The sequence below is a fragment of the Arvicola amphibius genome, chromosome 11 (assembly GCF_903992535.2).
Source record: "Arvicola amphibius chromosome 11, mArvAmp1.2, whole genome shotgun sequence".
Taxonomy (NCBI): domain Eukaryota; kingdom Metazoa; phylum Chordata; class Mammalia; order Rodentia; family Cricetidae; genus Arvicola; species Arvicola amphibius.
This window is the reverse complement of record NC_052057.2, coordinates 18,550,908-18,573,444: the sequence shown is the minus strand read 5'-3', so window position 1 is coordinate 18,573,444 and position 22,537 is coordinate 18,550,908.

Below are 22,537 nucleotides of genomic sequence, written 5' to 3'. Positions count from 1 at the left end.
GTTTGATCTTACTTATATACCATTGTCCTAGGCAAATGTACTCCCTTTTCCATATACACATGTTGTAGTAAGTATATGCAATTATATATACAATCTAGTTTCTTTCACTTGCTCAATACTTTAAACTGTATTCAGACCATTAATTAAATTGCAAGATAGAAGCCTGGAAATTGTAGCATTGCTGGGTCAGGTTTCTGTTGCTCCATAGTACTGTGCAAAGAGACAGAGAAACTCAATAACGGACCGAAAATCTAAAGATAATTTGCAGAATAACAAAGAGACAAGGTCTTTCCACAAAATCAAAGCCACATGTGTTGGGTCAATCCATCTGCAACCCCAAGGCCACATGCTTGCAGCAATCGCTTCAGGGAGTAAGGGAAACTAGGCCCACTCAAGAAGATAATGACTGAAAGGTAGTAAGTAGGCCTTCATCTAAAAGGTCAAGAGGGCCATGTGGACAGCCTTTGCACCATGGGGGTGTTTTACCCACTGCAGAGGCAGGTGAGTATAAGAGTATGTCTTGCTCAACCTTGATGCAGGGGGAAGTGGCTTGGTCCTGCCTCAACTCGATGTGCCAGGCTTCATTAGCTCCCCATGGGAGGCCTTACCCTTTCTGAGGAGTGGATGTGGGATGGGGTGAGGAGGGAACAGGGGTATTGGGAGGAGGAAAGAGAGGGGAAATAGTGGTTGGTATGTAAAATGAATAAAAAATTAAAAAAATAAATGAAAGCCTCTTTCAAAAAATTGGCCCTCTGGGGTTCTCTTGCAAAACAGACCAGCACACTAAAGAAAATGGAAGGAAATCGCTTCCAAATGGAGAAAGATTTGAGATGTTTGTGGCAGTGAAAAAGAGGACCCAACCAACGCAGGCTAGAGAAGTCAGAAAGCCTTACGCACTTAATGGATTATCATCTTCTCCACTGTGGAACTGGTTGTTGCTGCCTTGTTCCCCATGTCACCAACAACCTAGAACTGTCTAGAAACGTGTTTTCCAGACGGAGAATTGCTGTGCACCCTTAGCTCGCAGAATCACTTCCAAATGTATCGTCTGTAACTGCCATCACCTTGGTGATAGCAGCAAGTTAATTTGCCCGAGTGCAGTTTCGGAGAGCAGTAATTTATATTTCTGCTTCACTGATGTATTGTTGACCTGACTAACACATTTTTAGGGATTGAAGCTTGTTTTCCAATCCAAGGTCAGTTATACTCTAGACCCTGAGCCATCAGAAAATGACAGGAGACCTCAGATGAAAAAAAAAAACCCAAAACCTCTAGATCTGGCTTACTACCGTGCTGTTCTTTGTTCTACGATGTCTTCGAAGAGCCCAGGCTCATTTTTCCAAGTTTATTATATTTCAGTCTAGCATTTCAGGTATTCTTTGCCAAGAGGCATTTCTCTGAATATTTACTCTGCCAAATTGCTTAACATGCAAATTGTGTTTATTTGTCATTATGTATCTAGGAACATGGCTTTAAATAGATTCTCCTAAATCAACATCACAGTCAAGATCACTCTGAACTCCAGACTCATCTAATTACTCTCAAACCTGCTCCACATCGCCTTCGAATTTCAATAAATGGCAAGTCTGAACCACGATTGTTTAGGCCAAAACCTTGTTATCATTCTTGCCTCTGTGTATTGTCTCCTATCCTACCATCTCATACATGGCATCAGAAGCCCTGCTGGCTCTGCCTTCTGCACATATCTAGAGCTAAGTCATTCAGCATCTCTTGAACTACTGGTTCCACAGTTTGCATGGAATCACCTCCCATATGAAGTACTACAATGTGTGATGTCTTGTTCCACTGTTCCTAGCTGAATCTTTCTTCTCAAGACAGTCAGATTGACAGATGAGGCACTTGGGTTATGTTATTATATACTAAAGAAAAAGAATGTGTGGTTGAAATATAGAGAAGTGGATTTTCCTGTGGCATTTTCATGCCACAGAGTTGTACGTTTTGCTCTTTTTCCCCTCTCCCCCACTGCCTCACCTTTGCCCCCTCTCTACCTCTTCCCTTCCTCTTCTTAAATAGACTCCCTCATTCTGCTTTCTGGCTGTGCTGTGTCATTCCATGGATCAGAGGGGTTCATTTGGTTGATCTGAATGGATAAGCTGATAACCCTCCCTCTCTCATTGCTCCATGTGAATCCCTATTGATGTTATCTAATTGATAAGAAAGGACCTTCCTTGACAGAGAAGGACCATTCTTTTGTCAGGAGCATACAGGTAAGATGCATGCCTTGGCTAGAACTACCAAACTAGCTCATATCACACATGTTCTCAGAGTTCCCTGGTGGACTGTATTTTTTTTCTGCTTCTCTAGTCTGTAACATAAGCTTCATGTGGTTCCAGATCTTGTTCTTGTAGCTGACTCTCATAGGTGTGGTGTAAAGAAACAAGAATTCAACTTCCCAAAGACTCAGCAAGTCAGTCTTTATCTTTTATGCATTTACGAAGGTACTCATAGGACTAAATCTCCTAGCTCCTCAGAAACACACTATGTAGCCAAATTATCTTGAAAGTTCCTCCCCATGAAAAGCTAAAACATTATACTTGGCTTATGTTCAGATTTTCTTTATTACCAGTTAATATGTTGTTATATTTTTGGAAACTCAATATTACTCTTAAAATAAGTAAATGAATATTAATATTATTTTTATTTGCTTTCACTATATGATAATTGACTTTAACAAAAAATGAAATCATTCAATTAATTGCTACAACTTTTTAGTAGAGCCAGATTGCTATTTGATGGCTTCCTATGTTTTATATTGCAAATGTTATAGTATAAAGAATATTAAATTGCATCATGTTGTATTGTCTTTACTGTTGCTTGTTTTTCACTGTCTAGATTTATCTCCATATTTTAATAGTGTTTGTATATACAAAATACAGAATACCATTGAGAAACTTACATAACATTCTCAAAGTTATTTAATGGGCATTGAGAGAATTTGCAATGAATTTCACAAAGTGTTGCATAACTGACCCTCCTCTCCTCGCCTTTGCTACTGAGACTCAAGGAAGTGTCACATTCCCTTTAGCAGAGTTTTCCTAATGACACTGACTATTGTGCAGTGGACAGCTGATGCCATCCTGTTTCTGGTATATTAGGAACCACTCTAAGCCTATTAGCTTACAAACCATAATCCAGTGTTCAAGACTGCTTTTTGCCTATGGGCTGAGATTTCTCATTGTCCAACATTACAATGTTATTTGAAATTATGTTGACATAGGAAGACTGCTTGCACTGTAGGGTTCAGACAGAACAAAACGTTGGAGCTGTTCAGATGAGAATATGTGGTTATTATTTCTCCTGGGTACCAGTTTATGGTCACTAGAGGGGTCTATGTTAGTTAACACAATCTTCCCTCCTAACACCTAATTCTTACTACATTAGCTCCAGAGAGTTCTATGGTTTACTTTCTCCTATTCAAGGTACATGTGTACATAGCTATGCTGTCTGGACTTCAGGGAGCAAAATTTCAACCTCAATTTCTTATTGTCTAAACAAGTTGACCTTTAGCAATTCACAATTAACTTAAAGGAAATAGACACATATACACACAAATATGTATTTGATATATATACATATATCACAATCATATACATGCACAGTCATAAGACCCTAGCCTTTGATGTCACTAATAGTTGTCGGGTTACGATGAGAGTTTCTCTCATTCTCTTAATGAAGTCACAACCATGAAGGTAGAAGTCAAGCTGATGCTGGGATGATGTGGCTATCTGCTATATTTGTTGGGGTTCCTGACACAACAGGAACCTGTGACCTAACAAAACAGGCATGAACATAGAAGCAAATAACTAAGTCCTGTAATGAGCAGCCCAAGTCTGTGGCTGGCTTTACACAAGTCTTCATTCGGTGGCTCGAGTGATATGACAGATTTAGGTTCTGTCCACCCAAATATTGGAATCTTCTCTCTGCTGATCTTTATTCCCAGTAAGTGTTTGGCCATTGCAGCCACCTAGAAACATTTTTCACTTTTCTTGCTTCAAGTCAAGTGCTTTTCTCTGTGAACACAGAGAGTTCTTAGCTTTCTCTGCCTATAGTTTCCAAATGAGTCACTGAAGTCATCATATGTTCTATGTTAATAGACTTACACCAACTGCTGCCCACCCCAGTAGGTTAGGCCATGGCAAACATCTAGAGCTTCAGGGTTGGAAGAGAGTATAGCTCCCTGAAGGAACGTGAGCTATTGGAAAATGAACGCTTCCAAACTCCTGGATCCTTTCCTTTTCTTGTTTCAGGCTAATGATATCTTGAAGTTGCCAAGTACTTCCTTGTTATGACTATAGATCATTTACCATGTGGTCTGTCCAATCCACCATCTACTATAAACTCAGAGCAAGCAACAAAGCGAACGGAAAAGCCTGGCTCTAGCTGCAGGACCAGCAGTATTGCTGACTATCAGAAATGACAGTAACAGTTAGGGAGTGACAAGTGTCAATGAACTGAGACTTTAAATACGCTTTTTCTTAGGTTGGTAATTAGAAGAATCCGGCCTCCATTTTCCTTTGGGATGAAGAAATAAGAACCATTTCCATGGTTACGAAGGTACATTTTTATAAAATCAAAGTAAGTAATGGCACATCTCAGCTTTTGTCTTTTTATGTGTATACAGTGTAAATGTATGAAGCATACTTTATTAATTATTATATTCTCTGAGTGCATTTTGCTATGACTAATGCTTCCCTTTACTCCTCGTTGATATTGAAATTTCTTTTGTTCTACCAATAAATTATATTAAAGTGAAATATTTTTAAATATCAAAATAATCATAAATTTTACATATTGGGAAGACTAATTCGTGTCTCTTGTGGTAAGTTGGTGACTACATTTTGAGGTCTAAATCTTCCTAGAGAAAATCTATTATCTGGAAATGGATGCTTGCTTATAAGCCAAAGGCTTGTAGATAATGCTGCATTAAGGACTTTTCTGCCCATCTTCGTGTGTATCTATGTGCACATCTGCAAGAAAGTGTGTGAGTGCAAGAGTGTGTGCGTGGGTATCTAGAATAGGGGGCAGACATGAAAGAAAGAAATCAGTATTTTAGTAAATACCTAAAATACAATGAAAATTATATACAGAGAGCTGAAAGGTAGATTAGAAATGCCTTTCTGTGGCCTTGAATGTGCTGAATAGCTGAATGTGCTCAATCTTGACTGAGAAGCTAAGGAGGATTGGGCCTGGGTAGGACTTGAAGGGGAGAGAGACATCTACTGCACTTCATATCAACTATCACTGTGATATTCATAAGAATTTATACAGAGGAGGCTTTGGTGAGTAAATGAAGTTAATTTCCTAGTTTACTAGAAAACTGTCAACACAGAAAACCTTAGCCAAATATGTTAAAAGAATTGGTACCCCATTTTCTTGGATTGTGAACGTGAACCATTGGAGTCAGGGAAGGATAGCATTCTAAGCCAGTCAAGGTGCATTTCCCTAGCGTAACACCCCTGGTGAGAAGTGAGCCTAGTTTTTCCTGGAATGAGCTTGGCAGACCTGTTCAGGTCGGTACGTGTCACACGCAAGCCTAATTGACATTTTGAAAAGCTGTGACTTTGTGTCAGACCTGTTGGGCAGAATTTGATTTCTTGAAAGTAGCTCTGCTTCCCACAAGCCACGCCCTTTCCTGGCACATCCTTCATAATGTCTCTCAACTGTCAGATAACCCCTGCGGTGGGCTCACACTGAGAGCCGCAGAACACTTATATACATTTTATTGAATGTTTTACGAAAGCAGGGAAAAATTTTCCTAGACAACTATCTCCTTATCAACTTTTGACACCCAAGAAACTTGGCAAATGAATGTCTAGAATTATTTCATCTCTCCTCACAGCTGGGAAGCCGAGCCACAGAAAGTATTGTTATGAAATTTCTTTGCTGTATGTAGTAGGAATAGACTCCATTGGCGCTCTCCACCACCCCAGCTTCTTCTCAGCCCAGCCCTCCTTCTGGCTCGGCCTCTGGCAACAGTGAGCTGCTGTTATCACAATATGACTTCTCTGTTATCACTTCAGGCAGAAATGTCCACGCCCTAAGGCTCGGTTCAGTCCTTCCTGTGGTAAACTCCTTCTGGTGATAAAAATCAATGACTGAAAGGGTTTTTTCTTTCTTTTTTTTTAATTAATTTTTTTTTTAAAAAAAACAATCTTTTCTCATTTTACATACCAATCCCAGTTCCCACTCCCTCTCCTCTTCTCACTCCCTCTACCTTCTTCCAATGTCACTCCCTTATAGAAGGGGACCCTTTCTTGTCAGCTCCAGGCCCCTTCTTAGTGAGCCAAAACTTCCATAGGTTCTATGGAGGCACTATTCTTCTACAAAGACCTATGCTCCCGGTCCACAGTGTCTTCCCCCAAAGCACAGTGTGGAAAACTCCATCCCTTTAATGCCTTCTCCTTTCTTAACATAATTATTTCCCTGATCCTATGACTGATGTCCATATATGTTAGATTTTCCTCTTTCTGAATCTGGTTCACTTAAAGAGCCATCTGATCAACCTGACTTGGTTTCAAGAATTTCATCGTCTGCGCTTCTTTTCCTTTTTCCCTATACTAGAGCTGAGTCATTCTAATTATGGAGATGAAAATTATATTGATTTCCCAATACTAAATTATTTCACTTCTTAATCCCTAGGAATTCATGATCCACCAATGAAAGGCAGCTTTTGAAGCTACAGTAAAGCTAATCTATGTGCATCTTTTGGAAGCAGGTGTGCCTGAACCACAGATTTACAGTAATTCCTCACAGCTGTGTGTCTGTACCGAAATTTAAAAAGTAAACATTTGATATTCAACAAGCTGTGCATCTGTTTAAATGTCTAAGTCTTTAGTAATGTGTTTAAAAAATAAAACAAACACAACAATTAGCTTGGAAAATAGACAGAGATAAGAGAACTTATCATTTTGCCAAGTTGAATAAGCTCCCTTTTGATATGCCTAAGGCACCTTAATGATTGATTCATCAGTTAACAGAAAGTAAGTATTTGAGAAGACAAAGTCCTTCTTTCCACTCCCTTCCCCCACAAACTAGCAAGAAGCATGCCAGTTGCCTGTGAAGGCTTTAGACTTTGGAGCTTACAGATGGAATTATATTTTATGAATGTACTAGAATGTTCAATTATACATATTTCCACTTGATGACTACTATATTTCAAGCACTCAACTGTAAGGATATGAAACAAAGTACTTACTAGCTAGCAAAAGATTGAAATATACATGACCTAGAAAGTGCCCTGTGTATTTTGTATAAACCGCATGCTAAGTACCATATATAGGCAAGTGTAAGTGTTACAGGAATTCAGAGAGGACCAAACTTAATTCTGCTGGACTACTGGGAAAAAGGAAGTTTCCAGAAAGTTCCTTATTGCAATCCGGGCAGTAAAGCTGTCTTTAAGAGTTAGTTGTATGACAGTTCACCAGAAGCAAAGGGGGCAGGGGTAATTCCAGGCATAGAACATAGCCAAACAAAGGCCCCGGGAGGAAGTATTAGGGGTAGGAAGAAAATGGTGGGAATAGAAAGTAGGTTATGGAGGGCACTTGCAGGACCAGGGGTAGATTGTTAAGGCTTGGTAGGGAAGAACTGTGAAGGACTGGTTACTAAACTCTAGAGTATTTGGCTCTGGAATTCATCAGGAGATGGAATCAAAACTTCTATATTAAATATAACAGCAATAGACCTCAGTAGATAGGAAGAGACATTTGTCAACAATGTATCCTTCTATCATGATGTCTCTGCACCTAGGTTGTTGGAGTCAGCCCCTGAAACTTATACATTGTCTGTCGCCTCTTCTATGTGTCTATGCAGCTCACCAGAGAGGACCAAAGGTGCCACATTCCTATGGCTCCAGTTAGACACAAACTATTTCCAATAATCTGATAATGACTACATTACTCAAGAGATGTCCTTGAAAAGTGATTATTTATTTCTGCCTGAGAACAATAACTTTCTTAGATCAAGTCTTCATCCTTTCATAAAAGTGAGGAGAAAAAGATCTAGAGGTACAGGCAACTTTTTAAAAATGACAAATTCTCTTTCAACACTGAGAGAAGGTCTTTGGCGATTGATTCTTCCTGCAGAAGTGGGGGATTAAAAAGAACAAAGAGTCCCAGCTCCAGTAATCTCCCTTTCTTCTTAAAATTACTTTGTTGGTGTTAGTAGCATTAAACAACAATCAATAAGTTTCTCAAACAGGTCCTGAACTCATTCTGTGGAGCATGCGACCCTTTGAACTTGCCATTCTCCTGCATCAGCCTCCTGACTTGAAGGGATTAAAAGAATTATCACTAAGCCTGGCCGCTTCGTCCTTCTCCATGAATAGAGCAAGGAAAATTTGAATTTCATCCACATGCCGTTTACTGATAGAGCCAGAGGGGAAAAAAAAATGCCATGTCGGTATTGGTCACAGGCATTATATCTACGCCTTGTCAACAGCTATTCCAAAATCAATCTGTCATTTTGCCTTTGTGAGAGTTGAAACAATTTCTTAATTCTATTTCAGCTATGCGTTTATTTCACTGTCACTAATAGATAAATGATTCAGACACTGCGATTGTTTTCATCTTATCATGCTGGGAATAAGGATGACAATACATGCTAATTCTAACACAATGAACATTTAAATGTGCAGGAAATTACAGGGTGACAGCACAGTATAAAGAGCTCATTCCTACCAGAGTTAATAAAAAACTCAGAACACTTCTCCTTCATTCTATTACAGATTCATCAATACAAAACCGTTCCATCAGACTTGGCCAGCAGACAGGGTACAGACCCATTTATTCTAGTTGGTATGGAAAGTTTAGAATCCTCCCATAATTATTTTTGTTGCTCTGAAACAGGACACTCCTCCTTATTGAAGATAGTAAGGCGTTGCTATATTTGGTGGTTGTATTATAGAGGAAATAATGTGACCTCCATATATTAAAAATAGTCTGCTTTAACAGACTTCCTTGTAATTTCCTGAAAGGAAGATATTGCAACCACAGACTATTGGGTCTGCCAGAGAGAAAAGGATAGAAGCCAACTTGCAAACTTAGCAGAAGCCAGTCAAGTGAGTTCCCTTGTGCTAGGCGTTTTAAATATTTTTTGTGATTTCATTTTGGGCAAAATTATAAGACTGATTGAGAATATGGAGCTGAAAGAGGCTAAAATTTTACTTAAGTAAATATATACTGTTACTCTATTCTATTTTTGTCAAAACTTTACATCAGAGAAAGACATAATCTGCAAAGAATATGTGTTAAAATACATACATGCATACATACTTACACATGCATGCTTATGTATGTACACGCACATATATATATGCATATGCACACATGCATATATCCATACACATATGCATCTGTACACACATGCATAGATTCTGAATCAAGGCCTGACTTCTTTTCAGACAGGGTAAAGGGAGATAAGGAGGCAGATAAAATGATAAAATATCTTGAAAGATAGGGTTGCTAAATATTTTATGAGTTGAAGAAGAGCTCGGGATTAGTCTCTTCTTTTTTCATTTTTTTTTTTAAAAAAAAAACCTTTGGTTATTTATCTCATCTGACTGCATCCCTGGTTGGTATACAGCTTGCTTTGTGGATCAGAACAGCTTAAAATACACTGTAATTCTCCGTAGTTCGTGAAGCCTGCCTAGAAAACCCCGAATCCACACCACTATATCAACAGAAAGTTCAGAGATTTTTACAAGTCAAAAATCTAGGAAGTAGAAAGATAGAGAAGAAAGGCCAGAAAGCCTAGGATTTGTCCCCAGTCTATGGCTGGGCAAGCTCAGTGGTACATGAAACAGCCGGAGAGGGTAGCACTGTGCTATCCATGAGTCTTCCTGCTGCCAGTGCAGGCAGGATACACACCTGATGAAGAGGATTGGCGTCTGTGCTTCTTCACACAGCTGATTATTGGCAGGAAAGTTCTATAGTATTTGCTATTTAGTTACCACCATATTTAAATATTTACAAGATCAGGAGTTTCACTAGCCTATAATACTTAGGGCTTGTCCCCTGATTTTGTGTCTACTTTGTCCATCATTTTAATATCATCTTCCTGCAACGCCTTTATTTCAGAAAACCACACTGTGACTTTTAGTTTATAATATGTACTTACGTCCTCTAGTGGATAGACTTGTGGACCAGATCATAAGGTAATAATCATCTTCCCGTAACAAATAATATACTTTCAAAGCTCAGGTGAAGTCTAGAAATCATTGAAATACAGACGTTGCTGTCATTGTTTCCTAAGGATCTTCTAAACGTATTTAACTGTCATTTTAATTCGTAAGTTTCTTCTTGGGAAGTTGGCTTACATGCAGACAGGAAGGGAAATGCTTCCACAGGGAGGAAGGAAGCCACAGTCTCAGCACTGAGTCTCAGCCCTCGTTCTCAGTCAGCAACCCCTGAAAACAAAATGTGTGTGGGAATTGGGATGCGTTCTGCCCCCTCTGCAGCTCTTTCTCAAGCTATCCCTTTCCTAAGGACATCCCTACCATGTGCCTTCCCTCTACTAATGTCCCTGTTCACCTTTAAATGTTAAATTGGGTTCTGAATTTCAACTTACACAGAGCAGGACTCCTCGCCTTAATGTGACATTTAAATCACTTAATTCTCTGCAAGTGGTTTTCAATCCAATTGAGTTCAGGATATTCAACTTAGAACTTTAATTATTAAATTGGATAGACTATTGCCATTCTCCAAATTACCCTAAACAAAAAACCAGTATTTTAATCTTTTAACTGTCTTTTGATTTTTGTGTGGACTTAACAGGTACATAAAGCTCAATATTTTTGTGGACTTTTGGGTTTTTTTTATTTGTTTTGGTTTGTTTTTTTTTTTTTTCTCTTTTTGATCTGATACTCATTTAGTTTTTTGTTTTTTGTTTTTTTTTTTTTTTTTGGTTTTTCGAGACAGTGTTTCCCTGTAGTTTCTAGAGCCTGTCCTGGAACTAGCTCTTGTAGACCAAGCTGGCCTCAAACTCAGAGATCCGCCTGCCTCTGCCTCCCGAGTGATGGGATTAAAGGTGTGCGCCACCACCGCCCGGCTCATTTAGTTTGATTTTGTAGAATTTTTGTTTCTTGGGGTTTTTTGTTTCATGTGTTTTGCTTGGTTGGTTTTTTTGAAAGAGAAAGAATAAAAGTGAACATCAAGTTGAGTGGGTAGGGAGGTAGGGAAGATCTGGGAGGGATTAGGGGAGGGTAAAACATGATCAAAATACATTGTATGAAGTTGTTTTCAATAAAAATTGTTTTCATTGATTTATTCTACACATTAATAATATCATATCCTACTTTAACATTGTCAATTAAACAATGACTGATATAATATATACTATTAATCCCAGCACTTGAGAGACAGAGACAGGTGGATCTTTGTGAGTTCAAGGCCTACATGGTCTACAGAACAAATTCAGGACAGGCTGCAAATCTACACAGAGAAACCCTGTCTCAAAAAAAAAATCTCCTCTTTCAGTTAATTTCAGCACCCCTTTATTCTAGGGTATAAAGCGAGTTCACAATCCTAGTCCAAGTTAACATTTGCTGTTTCTAGAGAACAGACCTCTCACCCAGATTTGTACAAGTATTCTAACTAATTATCATTGCGGCCCATTAGTGTCAGAATTGTTCCAATTTAAATGATAAATGTATTGATCACGCAAATATTATATAATGAGCCTAATGGCTAATTAAATTACGTTATGCCATAAAAAGACAAGAACTTAAGAATTTTTAAGTGCCAATGTAATAGGCATAGAAAACGAAAGCATGCCATTTTCACATCCAAATGAGGTTGTTGAACAAATTTTACCTTTATTTTTGCTTTCTATACAGCTCAATCATACTCTTTTTTTTTAATTCAGTGAAACTAGAAATTTCATTTTGAGTTTAACCACTTACTTTCTAGCGTTTTGATAAATTTTCAGACTAACACATACTAATAGCTGTAAAATAAGGGGAAATTGCTAGTACTTAGAATCATATCCCATATAGATGATGGCTGAGTATTTTTGTTCATAAAATAACTGCAAGACAGAGGTGGTATGGCTTCTGTGAGCATCTGGCCTGCTGTTTTAAACTATCACCATTACTGATCAACTGTTCTCAAAGTAGAAGCTTTGGTGCCTGCCTACTCCTAATGTTCCAAAGGAGATTTGTGTAGCTGTTTATGTAACCGCTGCCTTAATATTGCATATTTAGGCTTCTCCTCGCACTCCTCCTATTATATAACTAAATGTCTCTCCTCTCGCTTGTACAGGATATTAATTATATTAAATCGCCTCCTAATTTTCCTTTATTGCAAAGTAAGGCATACTACATGATAAACTTTTAAAAACCATTCAGTTTTACATAAAACTATTTTCTTTTTCTTATGCTGTACTTGGTAAAAAAGTAAGCGTTACACACTTGAGAATTTCCTGGTTTGAGATTTTGTCTGGTTTGCTTGCTAATGCATAGGGAATTATCTAGCAGACTACTTTACCTTGCTGACCCACTGGCTTTCAGTCTCAAAAGCCCTAAGTGGAATGAATCTGTCTGGGAAGAATCTGCCCAACAGATTCTTCACTGCCTTCTGCACGCTGGGAATTGTGAATTTACATCCCACTTCCCCATTTAGACCCCTGTCCTTATTGTATCCATGTTCTCTTATCCTTCCTCCAGACATTAGCATGACCTGCCAGGACCTCTGAAATAGCTAACCCGCTCCCGATATCACTAATGTGAAGTGTTTCTTGCTCATTGTTCTCAGAAGTGACAAAATGTTCCTTCTGGAACAATTCTTGTTTTCAAATTACTATGTTTAGAAATGTCAGGGACTTTTTTTTCTTTTTAAATTTTTTTAAAATAATTACCTGTCTCTCTCCCCTTTTCTCCTTCTAAATCATTTACCCCTCCCCACTCTCCTCCAAATCCTCCAAAAATAAAAGCTTCTTTTTTATTACTATCTGCGATTGCATGCACACATACATATGTATAAACATATATACTCCTAAACATAATCTGTTGAGTTCATATAATGTATGTATGTTTCCAGTGCTGATTATTTGGCACTGGACAACTAATTGATGTGCTCTTGCCTGGGAAGTAACACCACTCCCATTTCCAGCATTTCTCACTTACTTCTAGTTCTCTGTGTAGGATAAGACCTTGTGACCACTCCATCTAGGTTGCCATGACTGTTCATTGGTGTCATCCTTGTTAGGTTTACTTTGCGACCGTCATGGTAGTGAATCTCTGTCGGTATAGCTCCTGACATTACTAGAAGACACAAATCTCACAGCAAACTCTTTGGTCCTCTGGCTCTTAATTTTTTCCTACCTCCTCTTCCGCAAAGCTTCCTAAGCTTCATATGCAGAAATGTTTTGTAGATTTATCTGTTGGGATTGATTGGGCTACACAACTCTAAACTTGGATTGGGTGTGGTTTATTACAGTTCTTCATTGCCCACAAAGTAAAATCCAAAATCCTTTAAAGATGTGTAAATGGACTGACCGGATGGCTCAATGGGTAAGGGTCCTTGCTGCCAAGGATGATAACCTAAGTTCAGTCATGTCCCCAAGACCTTCATAATGGAATGAGAGAACCCATGCCTACAAGTTCACCTCTGCTGTCCACACATGTGCTGTGGCATGCACATGTATGTGTACACGTACATTCAGACACACAAAATAAAATACATAGAAACATTTAAAGGGATGTATAAGATGATTCATGATACATTTATTTCTCTAGCTTGATTTTTTTTTTATATTCAGTTTTCTAAATAACAGCCCTGGATGTACAGCTTCTCAAACACTCCAGGCTTCTGCGGTTTTGTCCCTGCTTTCCTTTGTAGAATTTTCTTCTCCTATCCTTCTAACCTCTTACTGAGTCTATAGCTATGAGTCAAATAACATCTCAGGAAAATGTTGGTCTTACATAAAATAAATGCCGATATGGTTGCAGTAACATTTGTTATATTAAATTAATTGGTATTTATATCTTGATGTCAGAGACCTGTACCTAACATAGTGCAGGATACATACAGTAGATAATTTAAGCATGGTAGAAGGAAGGAAGCAAGGAAGGAATAGAGAAAAATGGATGAAATTGTAAAGTCTTACATGTAACTAAAGAAACTCAGTCTTAAAATGATCGTGTTTTTTCTCAGATACAGACTCTAGCTTCTAATTATGATGCATAGGTATATTCCCAAGAATGAGTATGTCTAATGACCTGTTAACTAGAACAGGGCCCATAAGAGAAAAAAGAAGATTTTAGTGGCGGGATTGGCGAGGACAGTAGAAGACATGCAAATGTAAATGTGGGAAGTGAAATCCTGGAGAAGTCAGCATGGAGAAGGAGTACAACAGACAGATGTTGGAGAAGAGTGTGTGGGGGGGGTGGGAATCAACCAGGAAGAACTGTGTTTGAAAAAGCCACAGGGAAGCATTTTCCTTCACAAGCTAATTAAAAAGTCAAAGAAAATGTAAATTTATAAAGGGATGATTAATTAATATTTTTTATTCTTTTGTGTTACACTAAATGTTTAAATTCTAGTATGTGTTTTAAATGCCTGCTTACTTTAGATTTGAAAAGATGAATTTTAAAAAATAAATTCACTTTATATACAGGTGATAAATAAAAATTAAAAGCATATCTATCACTTAATTTTGTAAAATTTGCACTTGAAAAAGTACATTGCTGTAATTGCTTTTCCAAGTAGACATAATTTCTAATATTTAATTGAATATTCACTCAGGTCTAAATAAATTAAAATTCATTAATATGGGGCTAACAAGATGTGTCACTGATGAAGAATATTTGTTGCTCTTCCATATGGCCTAGGTTCCGTTCTCAGCACCCACATGGCTGCTCAAAACCATCTATAACTCCAGTTCCAGGGAATCTGATGCCCTCTTTCAGCCAGCACAGGCATGAAGCATAAATGTGATGCATAGGCACACACAGTAGAAAAACACTAAGACACATAAACCCAAAGCCATCAGCCATAGGAAAGCCATAAACATATAATTTCCAATGTGAATACTAGTATCTGTAGGCCTACCTATCAGTAGGTATCTTATAAGTATCTTGGAAAGATTGGGATTCACTGATGATCAGAAACACTTCCAGCCAGCCTTCTGAGATTGAAGCAAACTGTGTAGTGTGCCTCTCCCTTGTGTTGAAACCAAAATCCTGAGAGATTGAACAAATGCTCAGGAACTCTACCTGGACAGCAAGAGAACTCGAAAAGCAGTAACCATGCCTCTTTCCTTTCATATCTACCTATTCTATTTATTTTTAATGTATATTTAAATTTGCTTTATGAAGACTTTCTAATTTAGCGAGTCCAAAGTCTGGTTCCTTAGCTAATAATAATAATAATAATAATAATAATAATAATAATAATAATAATAATAATAAATAGCTAAGAAGAACATCACTGCTCTGCTAGCTTCGCCCCGACACACTAATTTGCATAATATATACATGATTTCACTGCCATAATTTAGCCCTTGAATTCCTATAGTGATTAGGAGATATGTATAGCTTGAGTCATAGATGAGAGCTATTAACAAGCGAGATACATGCTACCAAGAAAGGAGACAAGGAGGTCTTAAAATGAATGCACGTTGAGACTGACACGTGTAAACAAGCAAAACTTGTGACTCCATTAAGTTAAAAAAAAAAAGTTGTACAGATTGTAGGTTCTTAAATTATGTTATTTCTTTAAATAAGTTTAAATATGTTTTCAAAATGAGATTAAAGGGAGTGGCAAACTATTTCCCAAAAGGGGAAAATAAGCAAATTTATCAGAATGTACATTACAATTTATCCCTGAAATGTAGTCTTTGATATTTTCTTTATTTTATCATCTTTTAAAATCCAGAAGGCACGGTAGCACATGCCTTTAATATCAGCACTCGGGAGGCAGAGGCAGGTGGATCTCTGAGTTCAAGGCCACCCTGGTGTACAAAGCAAGTTCCTGGATGGAAGTCCTGTCTCAAAATAAAATAAGATAAAAAGTGAATAAGTAATTAAAAAGAGTGTGATGCTAATCTTGGCTTCACCATCACATAGCAGCAAGCTACATTTGCTCACTGGCTAAAGTTTGCCAAGATCCAGTCTAGAAAACATGTCTCATTCAAATATTCACAAGACAGGAAATCTTCAAGCACAGTATTTTCCACATTTTGTCCCCATCCATTATCTATGATTAAGGTCACATAAATGTTCCAAACTGGTTAGTATGGCAAACGCTGTTCTGTTCCTCTGGAGAATTCTGACAACACAATCTCTAAGTGGCTTTTCAGCTCCGTGTTTCACTAGGATGTCTTTCATCGTGATATCGCAGCACACTCTTGTAAGGAGTTTTAAGTTGTGTACCAAGCTTAAGTAATAGCAGACACTTGACAGATGTTTCCCATCTGCCTAAACACTTGGGTTTCATTACTTATCCCTGACAGCGTGCTACGAGGTAAGCATCCTGATAACACACCTGTGAATGACGAAACTAAGGAACGAAGCAGTTACCTTCACAGCTTGTTCACTATAACACATCTAGTCTGTGAGAGAACACATCTAGTCCGTGAGAGAACAAGGACACAGCTGCATATAACATCATAATTTAGAAGACGCAACTTGATGGACGTTGCCGTAAAATGGGGAGTAGCATGTTTTCACTCGGTAGAAGGTGTAGCTTCTGCTGTGACTGCTTAACTGTCACTGCAGCGCATAGCAGGGATATGTTTCAATAAAACTTTATTTACAAAAACAGGCACTGGGTCAAACGTGGTCAAAAGAGCACAGCTTCTTAGTTGGGCTCTGACCTATACCATGATTTTTCAAATACAGATGTCATGATCCTGCAAACTGGGGATCTTGCAAAATACAAACGTAATTATTCCACCTAGAATGCAAGAGTCATTGCTCACATGTTCTCATGCATGGCCAATGCTTCTGCAGATCTCATTTTGAGTAACAAGTTTCCAGGTGACTATGGTACGCTGTCCCAGTAAACCAAGGTTTGTGAGAAATTATTTCTCAAGATATGTTATTAGAAATTATTATTATGAAGCATTTAAATTATCATTTAAAACAGTTAATGTTTCAGATACTGAGGTAAGCATCTTCGCACTCAAAAACAAACATCAAATGAAAACCACAATGAAACAGGAATACTACTATTCACTTTGCTCAAGTCAGAAACCTCTGTGCCATTGTTTAGATCTGACTCAATGTCATTTATCAAGTCCGGGCGCTCCTACCGTCTCATTCTATAACACTCCCAAGACTTGCCTCAAGCCCATCCTTTTAGTAGATCGTGTTTATCCATGGCTTTAACATGGCTCCAATGCCACACTGAATAAAAGCCATACGTCTAATGATGGCATGGCAAGGTTGTAACCATCTGACCTCTGCCTACCTCTCAAAACCTTTCCTTAACTCAGTTGCTCAGACTTCCTGAGCTCTTTGGTCTCATGAAATGCACTAAACCTTTTATCATTTAAAGATCATTTATTATTTTCATCATTTACCATTTATTCCTCTTTTATTTATGTGCGTGGTTGTTTTTCCGCATACGTGTATATGCACTACTTGTACGCCTCCTGCCTGTGGAGGCCAGAAGAGGCTGTCAAGTCTTCTGCAACCAGAGTTACAGACAGTTGAGAGTCAGCATACATATGCTGGGAAGCAAACCCAGATCTTCTGCATGGACAGCAAGTGGTGTGAGTCACTGAGCCATCTCTCTCTTACCATTTAAACAGTCAGCATGGTGCTCTTTCATTAGATATGCCGTATTTATATTTTTACATGTTGTGATCATTCTGGAATTTTTATAGGGGTTGGTTTATTTACTATTATAGAATCCTAGTTTATATTGTCAACCTATGTAGGTAAGACCTTGCATATTTGGTACAGTGCATTGCCTCTTTGAAAATGAGAAATTTTTGACAAATGTAAGTCAAAATGGTTATTAATGTCTCAACATACCAACTGTCAGTATAGTATATTGAGATAGTTTTTTTTCAAAATTTAACAACACGACTACAATTTCAAAAGCTGAAATTATAACAGTAGTGTGTTTTATAGCAATAGTAACAACAGATTTCCTGGTTCTGCAACCATTTGAAAAAATAGGGAAAAATCCAGCACAATTCACTAAAATGATAATGAATCAGTTTAAATGTTCCTTTTTTCAAAACTATTTTAACTACTCAAACTGAAGCCTCTGCTTGCCTTTCTTCCATCATACCTCATTGGCTTTCCTCTCAGCACCATTTCGAGAGTTTGGGTTTCTTTGCAAACTCCTTGTCCTCCCAAGTACACCTCACAAAAGCCGAGAGAAAGTTTTGGAAATGTGGCACTCCTCTAATATTTCTTAAATTAATTGTTTTTAATAAAGCTCACAGCAGAGTACTTTCTAGTCTCTCTATGAGGAGAAAACATCTGCCTGCTTGTTCTAGTTATTGCTTCGCAAGTTCTTAGAGTCATGGATTATACACAGGAGAGAGAGTATATGAGCTGCAGTAAATATCTCATATGCCACACAGAAAGCTCTAGAATACTGCATGCCATCCCTGTGTCCATTTTATAAGTGAAGGAGCAGAGAGTGGGGCTATTTAATCAGGATGAAGGACTGTTTTGGTGGAAGCATACCTTAAATATGAGTACTGTCTCCAGTACGTGTCCTGTTAACGTCTACAATGTCATATTATCACACAAGTGTCTGAGTCTTCATTTATAGATCTCCCAAAAATTCATTAGACTTTTAACTCATTACTTGCCAATTATTCGTAAGTTTCTGTACAAACTTCTGTTTCTATATAATGTGTTAGCTGCATTATTTCTTCTTTGTATATTGGCTTGTGATTCTTTTGTTGTTCTTTTTTTCCTTTTTTATTAAATTATATAATTTTACAAATTTTCACCTCCTCCCCTCCTCCCAATTTCTTTCCCCTCCCTCCATCCCCCCTCCCCCTCCCTCTCCAGTCCAAGGAGCAGTCAGGGTTCCCTGCCCTGTAGGAAGTCCAAGGTCCTCCCCCCTCCATCCAGGTCTAGGAAGGTGAGGATCCAAACAAACTAGGTTCCCACAAAGCCAGTACATGCAGTAGAATCAAAACCCAGTGCCATTGTCCTTGGCTTCTCAGTCAGCCCTCCTCGTCAGCCACGTTCAGAGAGTCCGGTTTGATCACATGCTCTTTTGTTGTTTTTGAAGGACACATTGGACATGTTCCATGAAATCAAGTGGTTTGTGAGTGACCCAAACTAGACTCCGAGTATACGCACAGGTATCACATGCTGTTGGAGCTCATATCTGATTTTTATCGACATTGCGATTTGCTTGAGTGGTTGCATTGCCTCATTGGTCCTTTTGTTTTCAACCTTCACATTTGTGGAAATCTCATCCTTAATGTGTAATACTTCAACTGGTAAGGAAAAGAAGGTTTTTAAATATGTATTTTGTTGGTATATTGGATTATACACCTCTCTACTTACTAAACCTAATGAAATTAAGTCTTCTACTTGAGCAGTGTGAATGTTAGCTCTTCAACACCTGTGTAGTTTGGAAACTTTGCTTTTAACTAAGCAATTGGTGCTTAGAGAGACATTAAAGGAAAAGGAAAGCTATTTAGGGTTTTGTGGCTTTTTGGTTTGGCTTGCCTTTTTGCTATATAGAAAAGAATGAGACTCTTGGGGTCAGAAACCCTGCAAAGAAGAAAGTAGAATGCCTGAATTTCATCAAGCTGAAACTGTTTTCTGTAAAGTCATGTTGCTAAGTTAGCACTCCAGACTCCCTTGGGTAAGAGGCTGGAATGTAGAGGGTTTACCAACTGGTACAGGCACGTGTCCTACTTGAGCCTCATGGTAGAATAGAACCGAGAACCAATGATCACCAATCATATAATGTGAAAAGTAGCCAGTGACAGAAATTGACTTATTTTCCTGTATTTTGTATTATTACACTGTCCTCTTCGAGAGGTCGCTGTACCCACTGTGGTTTCTGTGTATCAAGATAGCAGGGATAGCCACCTGTGGTCATGTTTTTTTCCTAGGCCTGAAGCCAACATGGCTTCCCCATTGCACTTCACTGCTGCTTAAAAGCTACTCAGTTCCTGACTTAGAACTGGAGCAGAAGATTAACTCAAAGCTTTAGCATCATTAGCTAAAAATAGAAGACAAGAGGGACATAGATAAACGTGTTCTTATCTAAGTGCCAAGCACAGTAAGCAATGAACTATTCACATGAGGAAGCATGAAGTACCTTCCCCAATGTAATTAGAGTCATCATTTTAAATGTACCATGCACTTTTCAGCATTGCTAACAGTTTATCCACACTTCCTCATGTCTCCTCCTGTCGCTTGTCCACACAGATTCTGTGTGCTTTACATACCTAACCAGTCTGTATCTCCATCAATTATCAGAAGTACCCTTCTGCAAAAATGAAGGATTAATCCTCATTGTGTGTAGTTGGAACTGCATTTATCTTGGCTATAATATGAATATTTCCTTTTTCTAGAACAGAAGCCTTTTCTTGTGTTCTAAGACATTGCAGACTTGTTACCTGAAAGTCAGACGTATGTGTCTGTATAGGAATGTGCTTAAACTCAATTAAACAAAGATTACATTATCCAACTGTAAATGACACAGTGAGTGGGATGTCGGGCCTATAATTTGTACCCCACACTACATGTTTAGCTGCAGGCATAGGAGCATGAAATGGGTGGCTACATTTGTTATTCTTTTGGATCCTATAAGCAGTCTGCCCATAATTTCCACCAGAGCCACACTTACAGAATACAAACAAAATGTGTTGTTAAAGTGGTTCACAAAATTCGTTAAATGAATATGTGTGTGTGTATGTGCGTGTGTGCAAGAGACAGAACGATCATATGAAATTCAGTCTTCCTAAAGCATATTCACTCTTACTATCTGAATTTTATTTATTATAACCTAACACCAAGCAGTAACTTCCATATTTATTCTGCAAGCCAAATCTTTGTAAAGAATCCACTAATGCAAGTCAGTAACATTGTGTTCTTCTGGCATGCAGCAAGGGACATGAGAGTAGCTCTATAACTACAGTGAAACACTATCTCGAAAAACAAAAACAAAAAGAATAAAGAGATGATTAAGCAAGAAAACTCAGGAATCCAAGGACCAGGTTGGATCCAGTAATGACAGAACGTAACTTTCCATATCATGGAGTATCCCTCACTCTTAAAGCTGGAGGAAATAGAAACATTTGTAACTGGTCTTAAGAACTGAAATGTGTTAGTGGTTTCTCTGAACTGTCTCATGGATTTACTGTCATCATGCTGCCCCCAAATAAACTTTGTGGAACTGGACGTTCAGAGCCCCGCCCATACCTGGACCTGACTTAAATGAAAATATGCTTTGAGTTCTGTCATAGTGGAATGAGAATTTGTGATTTAAGGTGGGAGGCTAAATTACTTTGCCTAGATCACAGACTGTTAAGACCAAAAGACAAACAATGGAAGCCCATCTCCAATGACGGCCTTTAATAATGTTTTGCCACTACGAGATGCGTGTGCCATCTCTGGATCAAGAGGAGCATGGGTCTGAGAAGCTCCAGGGATGGAGTGCTCACGGCGCTGTACTGAGTTCTATCCCAAGCACTGTATAAAAGTCTAGGCATAGTGATTCCTGCCTGTCATCTGAGAGCTGGAGAGGCAGATTCCTTGGGCTTCATGGACAGACAGCCTAACCTAATTAGGAACCCCTAGATTCCAGTGAGAGACCATGTCTCAAAGACAAGGAAGATGGTTTCTGAGGAATGGGTCTTTTGTTTCTGTTTCTATGATGAAATACTGACCAAATCCAACTCAGGAGTTGTAATATAAACCTGTGATATGCGAGATATCTGATATGCGACCCCCAAAGGGGCAGCGACCTCCAGGTTTAGAATCACTGCTCTAAATGGGCACTAAATAAATGCAAAAGTTGAGTGTAACTCTGAGTAATAGATAAACTGCTTTCATACCTTGCCAAGCTCAGGCATTAATGGTACTGACAGCGTTACTTTGGTCCTTTTTTTTTTTTTTTTTTTTTTTTTTTTTTGGTTTTTCGAGACAGGGTTTCTCTGCAGCTTTAGAGCCTGTCCTGGAGCTAGCTCGTGTAGACCAGGCTGGCCTCGAACTCACAGAGATCCGTCTGCCTCTGCCTCCCGAGTGCCGGGATTAAAGGCGTGCGTCACCACCGCCCGGCACCACTTTGGTCCTCTTAATACTCAGCTGCCTCCCACCGGATCTTGAATTTGTGAAATTCAAATGCGCCAGAAAACATAGGCAAATTTTCCTTTAAAAAGAACCTAAACAAAAAATGAACATTTAGTTAGAAAATAAGTAATAAATTAAATAAATACATAGTAATTTGTGAAGTAAATCTCCCAAACGTGGCTTTTAGTCAAAATATATTAAAACTACTTTCTAAACAAGGCTATAAGCTATTAGTTAAATTCATGTTATCTGATGCTTGAGTGATTATGGGAATAGCTCTTTATTCTCCCGAGA